A 16,361-nucleotide genomic window follows, 5' to 3' on the forward strand; every position below is an offset into this window, starting at 1 on the left:
TGGAAACTCTCCAGGTGTGACCCGGAGAGGTGACAAATGCTGTATGCACCCTTAATCTGCCCCTTGAAACCTATCTTGTTTTAAATTGCATCCTGTTATAGCTATTTACTCTGAAACCAAAGAATCCTCCCTGTTCATGCGCCAAGGTGAATAAACATGTAGTTGTCGCTGGGGCAGGGAAAGGAGGAGAATTATATGGGAAAATACAAAAATGCCTGTGATTCATTTAAATTTAGGAACTATTTTTTCACCTCAAACAACCAGAAGAATAAAAAAGGATAATCTGCATCTCCAACCTCTTTGAAAACCTAAGGAGATGTAAAATAAATTAAATTGAGTTCAATATTTATACAGGGCAAGTCTAATTAAATTAAGAAACTCAAACATGCTGGAAAGAGATCAGGTTTTTGTGACTTGCTTACGTTTGGTGACTTCAAATTTTGGAGCCAACTATCCAAAAAAAAAAGAGAAAAGAAATAGAAATGGTAACATTTCTCTTTGTTGTTTTTTTTTTAAAACAGAATGGGAGAGAAAAGGAAATGCCATTTTTCATGGAAGAAAATAAATGAAAAGGTCAGACAGCCCCCCAGGATATGTCTACCAGAGGTGTCTGGCTAATGGAAAATTTGCATAAATGGGTCTACCCTCCCTATCCTTGCTCACTGAGTGGCCCCAGCTTGGAGGTACCCATATTGCATATCTGAGAAATGGAAGAAAAAGTCCTGTCATTTGGAAGCCCTCAAAGTGTTGTAACCCACAGTTCTCTCTCATAATTCCTGAGAAAGTGGTTCCAAAACCACTTTTTTGCCCCAGATATCAGATCTAAAAGAAATTGCCTGATGGCTTCTGGGTCACACAAACTTCAGGAGGCCATGTCAGCTGACCTTTATCTGCTCACTCTGTTGAAAAGCAGCATACCCTATTGGGAATCAAATGACCTGGGTTCTAATTCCGGGTTGCCGTTTGCCAGCTGTGTGACCTCGGGCAAGTCACTTCACTTCTCCAGGCCTCAGTTTTCTTATCTGTAAAATGTGGATTCAATACCTGGTCTCCCCTCTACTTAGACTGTGAGCCTCATGTGGGATCTAATTATCTTGTACCTACCCCAGTGCTTAATGTAGTACTAGGCACATGGTAAGTGCTTAACAAATACCACAGTTGCAGCCAAACAATCCAGTGATCACAAAGTATGCTCAGGATCACATGACTCATCAACCAACTGTTACATGTTCTTGTAAGGACCAGCTGCTGGTTCCCCCTCCAGCACTTCTACCTAGCCTTGTAATTAACACCTATCCACCCCACCCATATTCTCTTTCTGGGATTTTTAAATTTACATGTCTGCTCCTGAATGGAAGATTGTTTGAGAAAACTCAAAATTCTGCATGCAACAGTTGTATTCAAAATGATTCCTTCAGCACAGGTGTATGAGAAGAAAGGTGGGATTAACTACTATGGTTGGGTTTCCCCCTCCGGACTGTAATCACCCTGTGGGCAGCGAACTTGTTTACCAACTCTGTTATATTGTACTCTCTCTCCCAAGTGCTTAGTACGGTGTTTTTCACAGAACAAGCACTCAATAAATACCACTGACTGATTGATTGGTTTGCTCCTGCTGTATATACCTTAGTCTATAGGGTAAACAGACCAGATTATGGTGGATATTTTCATCTTGTCACCCAGTCTTGGCTCAGCTCCCTACCTCAGTGCCAACATTCCTCTAGGTAAGGGGTAATCAGCTACAGACCAGCACCTCCAAGCATTCCACTGCCATGTAATGTTGGAAGACCTGGGGTCACACAACAAATACCCCAGAAACAACACCAGCCTGGAGGGAAGAAGAACAGGGAGGAGCAAAATGGACGTATGGAAAGAGCCCAGGCTTCGGGGTCAGAGGACCTGTGATTTATCCCAGCTCTGCCGCTTGTCTGCTGTGTGACCTTGGGTGAGTCACTTCACTTCTATGGGCCTCTATTTCCCCATCTGCAAAATGAAATACCATACCTGTTTTCTCTCCTACTTAAGACTGTGAACCCCATGAGGGATCTGATTATCTTGTATCTACCCCAGCGCTTACCAGTTTTTCATGGTATTTGTTAAGTGCTTACTATGTGTCACACACTGTTCTAAGCACTGGGATAAATACAAGTTAATTAGGTTGGACATTGTCTTTGTGGCAAGGCATTTACCTTCTCTGTGCCTCAGTTACCTCATCTGTAAAATGGGGATTAAGGTTGTGAGACCCATGTGGGACAGGGACTGTGACTAACCTGATAAACTTGTATCTACTACAGTGCTTAGAACAGTGCTTGACACATTAGTAAGCGCTTAACAAATACCATCATTATTATTACCATTACTATAAGGCTCAGAGTCTAAATAGGAGGGAGAACAGAACAGAGGCACAGAGAAGCTTAAGTGATTTGCCCAAAGTCACACATTTGGCAGAGCCAGGATTAGAACCCAGTGAGAAATCTTCCCAAGAACATCAATTAGCATAGCTTTCACACACACACACACACACACACCACTATCCTAACTTTAATCTCCCTCCACACTGCTTCACCCATGCTTAAAAGCCCCTAAGCACTTAGGAACTCTCCTACCCCTACCAGAAGCTTGCTGTGAACGGGGAATGTGTCTGTTTATTGTTCTATTGTACTTTCCCAATATAGCACTTAGTACAGTGCTATGCACACAGTAAGCACTCAATAAATATGATTGAATGAATCTATATTTGATTCCTTCTCTGACCTGTAATTATTTTTAACATCAGTCTCTATGACTAATCTGTAAACTCTGTGTGGGCACGGATCATGCCTACCAACTCCATTGTATTGAACCCTCCAAAATGCTCAGTACACTGTTCTGCACAGATTAGGACCTTAATAAATGCCATTAACTGATCGATTTACTTAAAGGATAGGGTTGATCTTCCCAACCAGGAGGAGAAGTCTCAGGAAATCTCAGGAGGGATCGTTTGAGAGGCAGATCAGATAAAACTCTGAGAGAAAAGATGCTGTTAAGAGGATTAGGGAGGGAGATTAGTGACCTGAAAAATGCAGAAAAAAAAAAAGGAAAGAAAAGAGAAGTTATTGAAATCACTGTTTCTATTTCTAACATCAACTCACCTAGGATTTTAGTCTCCCTGCCTGCTTCTTTTCATTATTCCCCTGTGACTTAATACCTCACCCTTCTGCCTATTTCTAGAATTATTTATTTGTTCCCAGGGCAGATTAAGTTCAGGTCACTGATCTTTAGTGAGAAGAGAGGGGGTAGGAGTTATATACTGTAGCATTATTACCTTTGACAGGAAAAACTCCAGTGTGCATAAGAAGAAGGGTGTCCAAAGAGACAAATCAGATAGCAAATATAGCAAATATAAAGATCAGTGACGACTCAAAATCCACCAATCCACAGCCTCATCTGCTCCTCAGCTATAAGCAGCAGGGAAAATTGGATCCCAGATTTGGGAATAACTCTAAGTGCATTACAAAAATTCAAGTTAGATATAAGGTCAGGAATCCATTCTAATGGGCCTCCAAGGGAGACTGTATATTTCTTTCTCTGGAAGTCTTAAAAATAGATTTGATTTTCATCTCTCGACGTGGTCCTGAAAGATAAATCTGTACTCACAACCACCTTTCTGAAATCCCATTTTATGTTTAACCACTCTGTCAATCAAGCAATCAATCAATCATATTTATTAAGTGTTTACTATGTGCAGAGCACTGTACTAAGCCCTTGGGAGAGTACAATATAACAATAGAACAGACGTGTTCCCTACCCACAGTGAGCTTGCTGTCAATGGACACGATTCCCAACCTGATTTCTCTGTGTAAGGCAAACACGTCTATCATAAACTTACCCTCACCCTTCTCTTCTCCCTGTTAAATAATCTCACTTCTGTGGGCCTTTCCCTTCCATAGACCTTTCCTTGAAGGTTTCAATCATCTCAGCCAGGGCAGGGAAAGTATATGGAGGGCTAGATTTAGGACTGCATTAAGGTGGGACATTAAATTGGGAGACAAAAGGGATAATCATACCAGGAGCCCACCCATCTTCTCCCCTGATGACAGAGAGGCCCCTAATTATGGACACCTAGTCTATAATAAGAATAACATTTAAGTGCTTGTTATATTCCATACTACGATGCTTGGCATATATTTAACACTGGGGTAGATACAAGATAATCATATCAGACACATTCCCTGTCTCACATAGGGTTCATAGTCTAATGGGAAGGGAGAACAGGTATTTAATCTCCTTTTTGCAGATGAGGAAACTGAGGCAAATAGAAGTTAAATGACTCATCCAAGGTCACATAGCAGGCAAGTGGTAGAGCCAGGATTAAAATCCAGGTCATCTGACTCCAGGCTCATGCTCTTTCCTGTAGGCCACACTGCTTTTCACTAAGGCTCCTGTATTTGTAGAGAAGAAGGGAGTCCCCCTTTGGCTTTTGAGACAGGACAGTAGAGACCTTCACATCTGTGCAGATCTGCAGCAGAGGCAAGAGTTGTATCCTATCACAAGGTAGGGCCAGGTGGAAGGTGGACAAAATGGCAGCCAAAATCTAACTCCAATTTTCTCCAACTGAATGACCCATAGAAGCACTGAACTCCCAGGGGAAAACTTTAAAAACTCAGGGGCTCAATTTAGGATGAACTAGAACTGTCACTCACCCAGGAATTGAATGGTCAGAAAAATGAAGTTGGATGTGAAACGCAAACTAGAGTATTCTCACAATCTTTCCTGAAGGGTAAAGTACCCAGTCCACATCACTGGGAAGGTCCCACTGGCCTCCACCAAGAGACCTTGGCCCAATACAGCCAGATGCAGGACCTCCAGGCATTTTGCAGGAGGTCTGGGAGCAGTGTGGCCTTGAGGAAAGAGAACAGGAAAGGAACCAGGAGACTTGGGTTCTAATCCCATCTCCATTACTCATTTGCCTGCTATGGCCCTTGCCTCAATTATCTCAACTGTAGCTTGTTGTGGGCAGGGAACGTGCCTGCTAATTCTGCTATAGTGTACTCTCATAAGCATTTAATACAGTGCTCTTCACATATTAAGGGCTCAATAAATATGTTGGATTGATCAGCTGATCTGTAAAATGGGAATTAAATATCTCTGAATCCCATGTAGGGCAAAGACTGTATGCAATCTGATTGTATCTATCTTAGCACTTAGCACAGTGCTAGGAACATAGTAAATGCTTAACAAATACCACTATTGTTATTGTATGCTTAGCTGGCACTAAGCCAGGAGCTGGTAGGGTCTTTTTTTGCTTATGGTATTTGTTAGGCACTTACTATGTGCCAGGCACTGTACTAAGCACTGGGATAAACACAAGTTAATCAGACTGGACAGAGTCCCTGTCCCACAAGGGGCTCACATTCTTAATCCCAATTTTACAGATGACTAACTGAGGCACAGAGAATTGAAGTGGCTTGCCCAAGGTCACGATGCAGACAGGTGGTGGAGCCAGGATTAGAACCCAGTTCCTTCTGATTCATAGGCCCATGCTCTATCCACAAGACCCTGCCCATTCCTACAGGGCTCTGAGCCTAGGCCAGAGGCTCCAGAGGCTCCTCAACCATCTTCCCCACTTCCCCACTGAAGAGCCTGCCATGTCTCCAGGGATCAAGGCTAGTGTTCCAGGAGCCTTTGCAGAGCTTGAGTGCCTGCCACTTTTTTGCACCCTAAACCAGGCACTGCTGCTCCTTGTGTGGTGGCAGGGATGGCAGCAGCATTGGTAGGATCAAAATAGAGAGTACCAGCCCCCCTTCTATCCTTTTCATTTCCACTTGTTTCCTCATCATCATCTTCTTCCCCCCTCTACCCACTTTCCCTCCCTCTTTATCCTTCTCTGCAGAAGGAGCCACCAAAGCCTTAATTCTGCCCTAGATAGAGCTCCTTAATATGATTCTCTGGCCAAGCCACTGTAACCCAGCCCCTAATGATGAAAAATTGCAGTCTGATCCCTCTCCCCAATATCATCCCCTCCCTTTCTCTGTGCTTATCAAAAAAACAAAGTCCTGAGTTCAAGATCTTTATTCCAAGCTTTGACCCTAACAACCCCTAAACTTTAAGATGAGTAAACTGGGCTACCATTCACCCATGCTAAGAACAAACCCTGTTATGGCACAATAAGTTCATATCTATCTGGAGGTGATAGTATGCTATTTGGAAGAAAGAACCATGGACTATTAATAGACTCCCAAATTATTCATCCTGCACTCACTAAATAGCTAAAAGGCACCATCAAGGCAATTAAATGCTCCCTTCAAGAAACCTATTCATGATCAAATACCCAGTTATCCCAGGCATCGAGAGATGAGTCCAGAACAAAAGAGTGAGAGCCCATTAACAAGGTTTAATCGTTTCAATCTGACGGCCCTCTCTAATGTGGAGCAGCCAAGAGGAACCAGAAAGAAAGGAGGCCAGGAAAGGGAAAATGGGGGAGAGAGGAGGAAAAGAAAGAATCCAGAAGGAAATCAAAGATTTCTGATGTATGATTCCATTTGTGACAAATTAAATTGACTGATATACATTTGCCACTGCTAAGAAAAGGTGCTGTGGGCTTTCATAAGTCTTGTTTAGCCTTCAAATAGGAAAGCAAACTAAGGAACCCCAGAAAGCTATAAATCTGTTAGGGGAGAAATGGCAGGCACTGACAGCTTGTATGCAGACATTTAAAAGGGAAACAGATTAACTTCCAAACACCATTACATTAATGTCTCAGATCTAAGCTGCCTTCCTGCTCGGTTGAATCTCCTGGCCATGACTCTGGCGAGCGGAGAAAGAGAGACTGGCTGGTGGGAGAGCACCACAGTGCCTCCTCTACAATGTAAGCTTCCCGCTTAACAATAATAATAATGATAATAATAATAATAATATTTGTTAAGATCTTACTGCATGCCAAGCACTGTTCTAAGCACTGGGGTAGATACAAGCTAATTAGGTTGGACACAGTCCCTGTCCCAAAAGGGGACCACACTCTTAACCCCATTTTACAGATGAGGTAACTGAGGCACAGAGAAGTGAAGCACCTTGCCCAATGCACAGAGTGGCAGAGCCAGAATTAGAACCCAGGTCCTTCTAACTCCCAGGCCCGTGCTCTATCCATTAAGCCATGCTGCTTCTCTGCCTAGTCCTGCCTCTGACCTGGAACTCCTGCCCCTTTATAACCAAGAGACCATCACTCTCCCCACCTTTAAAACCTTAATAATAATAATAATAATAATAATAATAATAATGGCATTTGTTAAGCGCTTACAGTGTGCCAAGCACTATTCTAAGCACTGGAGTAGATGCAAGGTAATCAGGTTGTCCCATGTGGGGATCACAGTCTTAATCCCCATTTTACAGATGAGGTCATTGACTCAAGTTAAGTGACTTGCCCAAAGTCACACAGCTGACAAGTGGCAGAGGCGGCATTAGAACCCATGACCCCGACTCCCAAACCCGTGCTCTTTCCACTAAGCCATGCTGCTTCTCTGATATTAAAAGCATATCTCCTCCAAGAGGCCTTCCTCGACTCCTTCACCCTCTCCCTTCTGCATTGCCCTTGCACTTGGATTTGTACTTTAATCACCCTTACCTGCACAGCACTTGTGTACATATTTGTACACATCTGTACACATATCTGTAATTTGCATATTTACATTAATGCCTGTGTCCTTGACTAGACTGTAAGCTCCCTGTGTTCAGGGAATCCATCTACCATCTCTGTTGCATAGTACTCTACCAAGTGTAGAGAAGCAGTGTGGCTCAGTGGAAAGAGCACGGGCTTTGGAGTCAGAGGTCATAGGTTCAAATCCCGGCTCTGCCAATTGTCAGCTGTGTGACTTTGGGCAAGTCACTTCACTTCTCTGTGCCTCAGTTACCTCATCTGTAAAATGGGGATTAAGACTGTGAGCCCCCCCTTGGAACAACCTGATCATCTTGTATGTCCCCAGTGCTTAGAACAGTGCTTTGCACATAGTAAGCGCTTAATAAATGCCATTATGATTATTATTATTAAGTGTTTAGCACAGTGCTCTGCATACATGATGGATTGATTGATTGTCTGTAAACCCCTCATGGGCAGAGAACGTGTCTACCAACTCTTATACTCTACCCTCCCAAGTATTTAGTATAGTACTGTGCCATCTATCCATTGTATTTACTGAGTGCTCACTGCATGAAGACCACTATACTAAGCATTTGGGAGAGTACAGAATTAGAGTTGGCAGATACTTTCTCTGCCCATGAGAAGTTTACAGTCAATCAGTCAGTCAATCAGTGACATGCAGTAAGGGCTCAATAAACACAATTGATGATTGTTAATATCCTCTGATACCACTCGGGCCTCCTCTCAACTCCTCCGCTGACCAGGGAATATGTCTGTTTACTGTTGTATTCTCCTAAGTGCTTAATACAGTGTTCTGCACACGATAAGTGCTCAATAAATACAATTGAGTGAATGAATGAATGAATGAATGAATGAATCTGTTGTCCCCTCTCATCTCAGTCTTCCCCAACCTCTCTACTCCTTGAGGCCCTAGGGATCCTTTAAAGGTATTCATTTTCTGGTCTGAAATTGAAGTTTATTGTCAGAGAAGTTTGCTATCAGCTCTGGCTCCTTACCTTGTTATACTTAACAGGGCTGGACCCTGCCTGTCCAAAGCCAGACTCAGTCCTGACCCTTCATTCCTGCTGCTCAAGATGTTTTGATAGAGAGGCAGGGTTGCCTAACGGAAAGACCGTGGGTCTGGGAGTTTGAGGACCTGGCTTCTAATCCCAGCTCTCACACTTGCCTGCTGTGTTACCTTCAGCAAGTCACTTAACTCCTCTGGGCTTCAGTTTCACCCTCTGTAAAATGGGTTTCCATATCCGTTCTCCCTCCTTCTTCTCTTCTACTTCTCCTTGCTTAACAGAAGGAGGGACTGTGTCAACCTGTTGACCTTTATCTACCCCAATGCTTGGCATAGGGCTTGGCACATAGTAAAGCCTTAGCACAGCCTATAATTATTATTAATAAGTGGTCCTCACCCCTCCTCAGCCTCCTCCCTAACATTCAGACTCCCTGTGCATTCAAATCCTTGAAAGTGCATCCCACCTCCTACTTTCTAGTCCCCCAGTCTTCCAGTTCATCCTCTTTAGGGCGCAGACAAGTAAACCAGGCTATCTTGGACTTACCCCAAAATACCACTGTGAGTTAGAGGATTTCATATGTACGTTCCTTCTGGTGAGAACAGACGAGCTCTTTGTTGGGTAGGGACCATCTCTATATGCTGCCGACTTGTACTTCCCAAGTGCTTAGTACAGTGCTCTGCACGCAGTAAGCACTCAATAAATATGACTGATTGAATGAATGAATGAATGAATGAGGCAGGGAATGTATAAGTTTATTGTTCTGTTGTACTCCTCCAAGTGCTTAGTACAGTGCTCAGCACACAGCAAGTGTTGACTAAATATGACTGAGTGAATGAATAGGCCTTCAGCCTCAGTTTCCCTTAAGTGTGTTTCCTAGTATCCCTCACTAGTTAGTGGGTTCTATTTGGCTCCTGTTGCAGTGGTCACTACCCTCTCAGGGTTGCTCCTGGAGAGTTTTCAGGAGTCTACCAATCTTGATTATGGGAGAGAGAGTCAAGCAGAGGTATACCCATTCCATTCCTAGCTTGGGCAGTGGATAGCAAGTGGAAGTCAATCCACTACAAATCAAAACTCACCTGTGCTGGGCAGCAGTGGCATTGGAGAGAGGCAAGTGCGGAGACTCCAATTTACAGCATAGAAGAAGGCAATGGTAAACCACTTCCATATTTTTACCAAGAAAACTCTATGGATACACTTCTGAAATGATTGCAGATGGAGGTAGGGCATTCTGGGAAAGATGTGTCCATGGCATAGCTATGGGTCTGAGACAACTCGACAGCATGACAGGACAAGCAGTGGTCACTTCCTGAAGCAGTGAAGTCACTGACAGCCCCTCTCCATTGCCCCGAGGCTTTCATATCCAATTCTTCATACCAGCATCCAGTAGATCCACTGTGACAATTTGAACATCCTGCCAGAGGCAAAAGTAATCTTGACTGTTACAATTAGATGTCACCCAAACATTGAGATTGAGGCAGAAACCTCCACTGTAGAAGAGTGATTCTGCTATCATTTTGATAAGCTAAAAGAAGACTTAGGTGCTTAGGGACCCAGCTTATAGGGGAACAATCCTTTTGGAGCCTTAGAGAAGCACACAACGTTAATATGAAGAATAATAATTGTGGTGTTTCAAAAATACTTATGTGTCTAGCACAGCACTGTGCTAGGTGCAATATAATCAGATCAGACACAGTCCCTGTCCCACACTGGGCTTAAATAAAAAGGGGATGGGGGCAGGGAAAACAAGCATTTAATGTCCAATTTACAGATGAGGAAACTAAGACACAGAGAAGTTGAGACTTGTTCAAGGTCACACAGCAGACAGTGACAGAACTGGTGTTGAAACTCAAGTCTCCTAACTCCTAGTTTTGTGCTTTTTCCACTAGGCAATGTACTTCACATATATTGAGGCATGTAAGGATGAGAGATTTTATCTAATTGTTTTTATTCCAAGGAGACAGGGTTAAATCCTTTCTACTTAAAAGAAACCGCTTCATGCCACATGTCCTGGGGAACATCACAGCAGTGGCCAACTAGATGATCGCTCTGTGTACTCAGGAATCATTCAGGCTGTTTCTTTGCTTGTCTTCTTGTTTAGAAGCACACCCCCTTCACACTTGTACTACAACTTTCTCTGAGGCTTCACAGACTCAGAGAGGGGATATTGTGAGACGAAGAACATGGGAGTTTGAATCAGTTGGGCTTAGGGTGACTGGTCTCATTTTATGCCAGACAGTCCAGGTTTCAGCTGGTCTTCACCTATCCAATAATAATAATAAGAAGAATAGTTATGGAACTTGTTAAGGGCTTATTATATACCAAACACTTCTCTAAGTGCTGGGGTAGACACAAGTCAATCAGGTGGAAACAGTCCCTGTCCTACAGAGGGCTCACAATAGTATTCCCCATTTTACAGATGAGGTAACTTAAGCCTGGAGAAGTTAAGTGACTTGCCCAAGGTCACACAGAGTCAGGATTAGAACCCAGGTCCTTCTGACTTCCAGACCCATGCTCCAGGATGCTAGAAACTCTCTCAGGGTTGTACCTGGAGAGTTTCCAGTAGTCTACCAGTCTCAATTATGGGAGGGAGAGTCAAGCAGAGGCATACCCATTCCATTCCTAGCTTGGGCAGTGGCTAGCGAGTGGAAGGCAATCTGCTACAAATCAAAACTCACATCTGCTAGGCAGCAGCAACATAAGAGAGAGTCAAGGGTGGAGACTCAAGTTTTACTGTGTGGAAGGAAGCAATGGTAAACTACTTCTGTATTTTTACCAAGAAAACTCTATGGATATGCTACCAGAATGACTGCAGATGGAGGTGGGGGCGTTCCGGGAGAGATGTATCCATGGCATCGCTATGGTATCGACAGCATAAGACAAGGATGCTTAAGGCATCAGACACTATTACGGCCGGGATTATTTTTTCATCCGGGCCCCAGTTACCCTCTGTTGAGTCTCCTGGCATTGAGCCTCATGACAGAGACAAAGCAGCCGTGTCCACAGGGCTCTGTATCAAGTCATGAGGTGTCGGAGTCCCCCAGAGGAACAGTCTAGTTTGAGGCTGAATCGGCAAACGTCTGCAAAATGGTGTATGTGACATGATCCCATTATGACATTTCTGATCTAACCCTCATGACTTCCCATGGGTCCGTGAGGGCCACCAGTGGCCACAGTAGCCTGGGTACATGTCATAAGGTCAACTCCCAGCATGTACAGGGGAAGAGGGGGAAGGGAGTTTTGCAAAGATCTGATGCTTCAGTGCTCCCCATTAGTCCCCCAATTTACCCCACCTTGATCTACCTCCAGGGGCTCTAGGGAAATATCACTTTTCTCTGCCCAGCACACTCTTAATTGTGCAAACTACTCCTCGCCAAACTATAGACAGTATTTATTACCTAGAAAATGCCCAGGTTTAAAAGTCAGACGGCCTGGGTTTCACTGGATGTTTGACCACTGACTTTGTCATTTTAGGGACATCAACTTACAATTTCATGCCTTGGCTTGCTCCTATGAGGAATGGGAATAAATCCTGGTAGCAAACATAAACGTTTGTGGTGTTCCTGCCTTGTGAGACCTTCAATTAGCTTAGATAGGAGTATCAGGCTGATGTAGCTATTCACCATGTTCTTACTCCAGTCAATCAATCATAGTTATTGAGCACTTACTGTGTGGCAAGCACTACACTAGACACTTGGGAAAGTACAATACAACACCATAACAGAAATATTCCCTACCGACATGAGCTTACAGGAATATGTACTCGAAAACCCATAAAAAAGACTGATTTGCCTTCTGTAGGACAATGGGGTCCTCAACTAATCTACTAAGAAAAATCTATCTCAAACAGAAAGAGCCCAGGCCTGGGAGTCAGAGGACTAAAGTTCTAATTCCAGCTCTGCCATTACTTGCTGTGTGACATACGGCAAGTGACAACTTCTCTGTGTCTCAGTTCCTTCAAATGCGCTTAGTACAGTGCTCTGCACACAGTAAGCGCTCACTAAATACGATTGAATGAAATGCAAAATGGGGATTCAATACCTGTTCACCCCCTACTTAGACTGTGAGCCCCATATAGGTAGGAACTGGGTCCAACCTGATAAACTTTCATCTAGCCCAGCATTTAGAATGGTGCTTGACACATAGTGAGCACTAAACAAATACCACAATTATTATCTTTCTACTCTATTTCTTCTTCCTATCTTTAATTTATTTTAGTGCCCATCTTCTTCACTAGATCCTCGAGGGTAGGTCTCCTAGAGATGCAGCGTGGCTCAATGGAAAGAAAACGGACTTTGGAGTCAGAGGTCAGGGGTTCAAATTCCAGCTCTGCCAATTGTCAGCTGTGTGACTTTGGGCAAGTCACTTAACTTCTCTGGGCCTCAGTTACCTCATCTGTAAAATGGGGATTAACACTGTGAGCACCTCTGTGGGACAACCTGATCACCTTGTAATCTCCCTAGCGCTTAGAACAGTGCTCTGCACATAGTCAGTGCTTAATAAATGCCATTATTATTATTGTTATTATTATTACTATCACACTCAAGTAGGCACTTAGTGTGCTGTTCTGCACTGGGAGAGGCTGGACGAAGGGAGGGAGACCAGTGAAGAGGTTAATACAATATTCTAGCTGTGATCCTGAGCTTGTACCTTGGTGCTAGCTGATCAGTGATGAAATCTGCAAGCTAAAGGACTAGAATGATGGGAAGCAGAGACAGAGACAGAATGTGAAGAGTTGTGATATAAATAATGATGGGAAAGCTTTGAAGTCTGCTGCAGAGCACTGTTCTAAGTGCTGGGGGGGATACAAGGTGATCGAGTTGTCCCACGTGGGGCTCACGGTCTTAGTCCCCATTTTGCAGATGAGGTAGCTGAGGCTCAGAGAAGTTAAGTGACTTGCCCAAAGTCACACAGCGGACACGTGGCGGAGTCGGGATTTGAGCCCATGACCTCTGACTCCAAAGCCCGGGCTCTTTCCACTGAGCCACGCTGCTCCGGCTCCTCTTTGAAGGTGATTTTCAAAATAATAATAATATTCGTTAAGTGCTTACTATGGGACACCGGCTCCTCTTTGAAGGTGATTTTCAAATAAATAATAATATTCATAAAGTGCTTACTATGGGCCATGGGCTCCTCTTCGAAGGTGATTTTCAAAAAAATAATAATATTCGTTAAGTGCTTACTATGGGCCACGGGCTCCTCTTCGAAGGTGATTTTCAAAAAAATAATAATATTCGTTAAGTGCTTACTATGGGCCAGGCACTGTACTAAGCACTGGGTAGATACAAGCTAATGGGGTTGGACACAGTTTCTGTCCCACTTAATGGAAAGAACACGGGCTTGGGAGTCAACATGTCCAAGACTGAACTCCTTGTCTTCCCTCCCAAACCCTGCCCTCTCCCTGACTTTCCCATCTCTGTTGACAGCACTACCATCCTTCCCGTCTCACAAGCCTGCAACCTTGGTGTCATCCTCGACTCCGCTCTCTCATTCACCCCTCACATCCAAGCCGTCACCAAAACCTGCTGGTCTCAGCTCCGCAACATTGCCAAGATCCGCCCTTTCCTCTCCATCCAAACCGCTACCCTGCTCGTTCAAGCTCTCATCCTATCCCGTCTGGACTACTGCATCAGCCTCCTCTCTGATCTCCCATCCTCCTGTCTCTCCCCACTTCAATCCATACTTCATGCTGCTGCCCGGATTGTCTTTGTCCAGAAACGCTCTGGGCATGTTACTCCCCTCCTCAAAAATCTCCAGTGGCTACCAATCAATCTGCGCATCTGGCAGAAACTCCTCACCCTCAGCTTCAAGGCTCTCCATCACCTCGCTCCCTCCTACCTCAGTTTCCTTCTCTCCTTCTACAACCCACCTGGCACCCTCCGCTCCTCTGCCGCTAACCTCCTCACTTTTCCTCGTTCTCACCTGTCCCGCTGTCGACTCCCCAGCCCACATCCTCCCCCTGGCCCGGAATGCCCTCCCTCTGCCCATCCGCCAAGCTCGCTCTCTTCCTCCCTTCAAGGCCCTACTGAGAGCTCATCTCCTCCAGGAGGCCTTCCCAGACTAAGCTCCTTCCTTCCTCTCCCCCTTGTCCCCCTCTCCATCCCCCCGTCTTACCTCCTTCCCTTCCTCACAGCACCTGTATATATGTATATATGTTTGTACATATTTATTACTCTATTTATTTATTTTACTTGTACATATCTATTCTATTTATTTTATTTTGTTAATATGTTTTGCTTTGTTCTCTGTCTCCCCCTTCTAGACTGTGAGCCCACTGTTGGGTAGGGACCGTCTCTATATGTTGCCAACTTGTACTTCCCAAGTGCTTAGTACAGTGCTCTGCACCCAGTAAGCACTCAATAAATATGACTGATTGAATGAATGAATGCTGCAGAAGACCAAACACTAAGGAAATGTCCTATACCTTCTGAAATCACATCTCCCGCAGGAGGCCTTTCCCACTAAATTTCTAATCTCTCCAGGTTAAACTCCTCAAATGCTGTTTCAACACTCCTGCCACTCACAAGTCCTTAAGTGTTGACAATCTTCTATTGCATTTATGTCCATATCTTTTATAACTGATTAGTTAAGGATCAGCTCAAGTACATATCCCCTTTTCCATCTTTCTCGATTTATTTTTGTGTACATCTCCCTCACTACACCATAAGGTTCTTGAGAGCAGGAACCTTGTCTGCTTCTTCTCTTGTACTAATTTCATCGTACTCTCCCCTGTGCTTAGTTTCGAGGTATTGCACACAGTAAACAAACACTACTGAATGATTGCCTGACTATCCTAAAAAATAAAAGGAGACTCCCATCAACCCAGTTTCTATCAGTTGATACTTGAACCTTTTGGGCTCTTTCTCTTCATGTCAACAGGGGAGAATCTGTAATTCCTCCTAACCCTTCTGGGGATGAAGTCTTAAAAAGCTCAGTTTCATCAGTTGGAGGAAAGATACTGAAATTAGGTGTCAAACCTCCCCAGGAAGGCCCATCATTGTTCCTACCTTGAGTTATGCTCACAAATAGTGGCTTGCAGAATATTTCCTCTCTGCAAATGGTTCACTTGGTGATTTCCTTTTCAAAAGATTTCTCAACACAAGCATAGCAGGAACACAAATGATACTGATGAGAGAGGTCCAGTGACTGCTGCTCATTGTGGGCAGGGAACATTACCAACTCTTTTGTACTGTACTTTCCCAAGCACTTAGTATAGTGCTCTGCACACAGTAACTGTTCAATAAATACCTCTGATTGATTAACCACAAACTACTGGTCTTACAATCATTTTCTTCACACACATTCTTGGCTCTGATGTTTCAGGACGAAGGCTCATCCATCATTCTGGACAAGAGACCCATGCTCCAGGATGCTAGAAACTCTCTCAGGGTTGTCATGTGTGACACCCAAATCTACATCTCTGCTCCTGCTCTCTCCCTTCCTCCAGGCTCGTATCTCCTGCCTTCAGGACATCTCCATCTGGATGTCTGCCCACCATCTAAAACTCAATATGTCCAAGACTGAGCTCCTTATCTTCCCTCCCAACCCTGTCCTCTCCCTGACTTTCCCGTCACTGTAGACACACTACCATACTTCCCATCTCACAAGCCCGCTAATTTGGTGTCATCCTCGACTCCACTCTTTCATTCACCTCACACATCCAATCTGTCACAAAGACCTGCCGGTCTCACCTCCACAACATCACCAAGATCTGCCCTTTCCTCTCC

The 16,361-nt window shown here is 44.2% G+C and overlaps 1 protein-coding gene and 1 non-coding gene across 2 annotated transcripts in view; one reads left to right on the forward strand and one right to left on the reverse strand.

The window, feature by feature from the left end:
- NRXN3 (neurexin 3) overlaps nucleotides 1–16,361 on the reverse strand; it is a 1,831,517-nt gene that overhangs the window by 1,456,556 nt on the left and 358,600 nt on the right.
- On the forward strand, nucleotides 11,165–11,302 carry LOC119936491. Its single transcript, XR_005453786.1, has one exon. It is a non-coding gene; the product is annotated as a small nucleolar RNA SNORA7 (small nucleolar RNA).

Source organism: Tachyglossus aculeatus, chromosome 1 (assembly GCF_015852505.1).
Source record: "Tachyglossus aculeatus isolate mTacAcu1 chromosome 1, mTacAcu1.pri, whole genome shotgun sequence".
Taxonomy (NCBI): Eukaryota; Metazoa; Chordata; class Mammalia; order Monotremata; family Tachyglossidae; genus Tachyglossus; species Tachyglossus aculeatus.